This window comes from Danio aesculapii, chromosome 16, assembly GCF_903798145.1.
Source record: "Danio aesculapii chromosome 16, fDanAes4.1, whole genome shotgun sequence".
Taxonomy (NCBI): domain Eukaryota; kingdom Metazoa; phylum Chordata; class Actinopteri; order Cypriniformes; family Danionidae; genus Danio; species Danio aesculapii.
In genome coordinates, this window is record NC_079450.1 from 4,690,116 (window position 1) to 4,694,015 (window position 3,900).

General features: G+C 36.1%; 1 protein-coding gene and 1 long non-coding RNA gene across 2 annotated transcripts in view; one reads left to right on the top strand and one right to left on the bottom strand.

Moving 5' to 3' along the window:
• Nucleotides 1-13, bottom strand: part of slc9a1a (solute carrier family 9 member A1a) — a 109,670-nt gene extending 109,657 nt beyond the window's left edge. The window contains exon 1 of the mRNA XM_056474804.1: nt 1-13. This exon is cut by the window's left edge and continues 961 nt beyond it. The gene's annotated coding sequence lies outside the window, so the exon portion shown is untranslated.
• The window catches only part of LOC130242866 (uncharacterized), a 952-nt gene extending 510 nt beyond the window's left edge, over nt 1-442 (top strand). Inside the window, exon 3 of the long non-coding RNA XR_008839099.1 lies at nt 1-442. This exon is cut by the window's left edge and continues 39 nt beyond it. This is a non-coding gene — a long non-coding RNA (uncharacterized LOC130242866).
• The last annotated feature ends 3,458 nt before the right edge of the window (nt 443-3,900 follow it).

Consider the following 3,900-nt stretch of genomic DNA (forward strand, 5'->3'; position numbering starts at 1 on the left):
CACTCAATGACAACTCTAATACACTCCCAATCGATCCGGTTTGAAACCTCCACTCATGTTTTCTGCATATCCGTGTTGTTTTCCCTCTGATACCCGGAGATCTCGCTGCCCTGTCCGGATCCGGGTGACAGGAAAAGTCGGTTGAAGAACTACGGATGATGTTGCTGAATTGGCGGCAGCGTCAGGCGAGATCTTCCGGGCTTTTGGAAGAAGTTTCCCGGTGTCCTTTAGCGCTGTGACTGCTCTTTTCACACACACCGAGTGTCTTGTCCATGTCTGCAGTGCGTGATGCGGGACAAATATACGTAGAGCCGTGAAAACACACCCTTTGGGGAGATTTTGAATGATGAGTGGAGGGGAGGAGCCTCTTTCTTGGACTGCAGCGGCATCCAGTGGAGAGGAGGGTCGCTGCGGGTCTTGCGGTCTGGGTTGCCAAGTAAGCTGTCTTTCTGCTATATGTGGATTTTTGTTTATTTATTTATTTTATTCAGTATTTATTTATTTTTGGCAATAAATTCTAAGTAGAAATAAAAGTACTTTATAAACATTCATTATTGTATTTGTCTATATTTTGACTGAAAATGTCAACAACACTATGAATTAAAATAAAATTTTACAATTAGTCGAAAGTAAAAATGTCTGAAATGTCAAATGAAATAGTGGAATTATTACAAAATACCCCCCCCCCCCCAAAAAAAAATCCACAAATATTAATTAATAAAAATGATAAAACCTTTGACAACATGCAACTTGAGGCACTAATACATACAGTTTCACGTCTAATACTGTGTATATATGGTTAAAAAGAATAGTACACTCAAGTGGTTCTAGACCTTTATGAGTTTCTTTTTTCTGTTATATACGAAAGAAGATATTTTGAAGAAAGCCGAAAACCACTGAAATCCATATTACGAAAAACAAATACCATGGAAGTCAATGATTACTGGTTTTCAGATTTCTTTCAAATATATTTATATTTCTGTGTTCAACAGAAGAAAGTTCAACAAGTATGGAGCAAGTAAAGAGATATTAAATACAGACAGAATTTTCAGTTTTGGTTAAACTGTTCCTTTTAAATATAGTGAAGAAAATGTCCATTTAAAATACAATACGCATGTAAATATTCAGTATTTTGACACAGTGTGTTTTTCATAAAGACATTCACATATTCTTTTTACATGTTATTAAAGTTTTATGAACCAAACCAACCCATCAGAACATACAACCTTTAATTGGAAGAAAATAATGAGATGGGGATAATAGATGAATTACCATGTTTGTAAACATTCAAAATGCGTGCTCAGCGGGGTCGCAGAAAAAAACGGGAACCGCTACTGAAACTGGGAGCACTAGTATTTACAGCGAGGGAATGACATCCGATGCAGTACAGAGTTTGTTGTTGTCTTAGAAATAAGTTATATTGATTACATATATATATATATATATATATATATATATATATATATATATATATATATATATATATATATATTATTTACATAATGCTTTCAGCGTATTATAACAGCTTGTCACTCAGTGATAAGCAGAGTTATTCGGCAAAATTAACGTTAAAGTGAGCGGCGTTAGTCTGACAGCTCCATTTGTAATAGCACACTCCCAATGAATATTGGATAAGACGAAATGACCAAGCATCCAGCCCGAAATATACAACTATCTCATTGAAACTCTAAGTGATTTTACAAGAGAGAAGTTAAAGGCCTACAAGTCTTTGGATGCCAACAATGTTGTTCTGTGTGGTCATGTGCAAGAAATAATGCTCCATGATTACAAGATTCAACACTATGTAGTGCTAAAAACCGAGATTCTGCCTAGCCAAAAACAAGGAAAGAAGACGGAGCTGTACAAGGCCTGGGTAATCATCACCAACACGCAAAATGACTGCATAATGACAGCGAACTACACTTGTACGGCAGGGTATGTGAACTTACACTTTCATGTTTCATTCTGAGCATTCAGTATCCGCGGTTTAATTAACCACAAGTAACCGTTTTTGCTGAAATCATTGCTGCAATAAAAACTGAGTAATGAGTATGATTCAGCATAGCCTGAACTTACCAGATATAACATGAGAACTGCAGTGTTGAGCATTTTTAATTAGGTCCTCACTCCATTCAGCTGCCTTTAAGCCAAAGACGTCTGCAGTTGGCATCAAAGCAGTGTGGTGTACAGTAAAAGTTAAGTTTTCTATTTTTGGACTTCGAATTTGGCATCCTACTGCACAACACATGTTTGTTATTGCAACCGGTCTCTTTTTGCAACCAGGAACCCGTGTGACGTCATATGTGACGCAGGTTGGTAATTCGTCTATTGGACTAAACGACAAAGATACTATTTATTTTACCCCAGTATTTTTAATAGAGTTTCTGCGCTCTCCTGCTGCTTCTGACTGCGCTTGCGTTTAAATGGTTTTTCATCTTGTTTTAAGCTTGAACAACTAAATGTGAATGATTAAGTCTATTTAACTGATTACATTTTAATTACACTACAACATTGATGCTGTAAAAGAGACCATATAAATTTAAATTAGTCACATTAACCTTTCGCTGGAAGTTTATCGTTAGGGGAAACCAGAACATGTTGTTCTCTGCAGTCAAACAGTCAACTTCAAAAACTCCACACGAGTCTATGAGAGTCTACATGAGTCTCCTAGAGCCTGAACTGAGTCTTCAAGAGTCTAATTTGAGCAGTTTATTATATACAATTAAAGTCAAAATTATTCGCCTTGCTGTGATTTTTTTTCCTTTTTCAGATATTTCTGAATGAAATCTACATGTAACATCTAAATGATATTTAACAGAGCAATGACTTTTTCACAGTATTTCCTATAATATTTTTTCTTCTGGAGAAAGTCTTATTTGTTTTATTTCAGCTAGAATAAAAGCAGTTTTTAACTATTTAAATGCTGTTTAAGGTCAATATTATTAGCTCCCTTAAGCAATATTTACTTTTGATCATCTACGGAACAAACCACTTTTATACAATGGCGTGGCCTAATTGCTAATTAAGCTAGCTAAAGCCTTAAATGTCATCCATATATTAAAACGCCCATATTGCCCATGCCTAAATCCACCACTGCTGTATAATGAGATTTCACCTGCCCTGAACAGCCTGAAAAGTATCACACAGCCCTTCATTGAGACAAAGGCACGGTCGTTGGGACCTTGCCTTTAGCATTAGCATTACTTCGGGATCTGCCAATACTCAGGAAGGCAAAGGGTTTAATGTTTCTCACACATGCGCTGCTAGAGTTTTAAATTAAATGACATTTTATTAAATTTCAGCTATATACAGTTGAAGTCAAAATTAATAGCCCCCCCTGATTTATTTTACTCTTTGCCATGATGACAGCACATAATATTTGACTAGATATTTATCAAGATACTAGTATTCAGCTTAAAGTGACATTTAAAGGCTTAACTAGGTTAATTAGGTAAATTACAACCCAGGCTCATTCTGAAAACGTACCCCATATACATTCTGGCAAGCGCCATATATGTCCCATTCAGGAGCTATATTTTTTGCAGTCTTTGTTTTTGCGAATCCACCAGAGCCCGCTGTGTATGCTTTATCAGAGCTCAAATGCCTCTCTCAAGTGCCATTCGCACCTGCTGTTCTTCCGTAAATCCACCAGAGGCTGCTGTCCACTAACTTATTGACTGACTGACTGACCCACACACTGAAAAAAATTATTCAAAGATGATTCCTTGGATTTATTCAATTTATTTGGGTTGAATTTAAACAAACAAATTAAGTTGAACATTATTAAATTTAATTTGTTTGTTTAAATTCAACACAAATAAATTGTTTGCAACAGTTTTGCATGCAACACTTTTTTCAGTGCACTCCACCTTCCCTAAACCCAACCATTAGTGTTTTTAG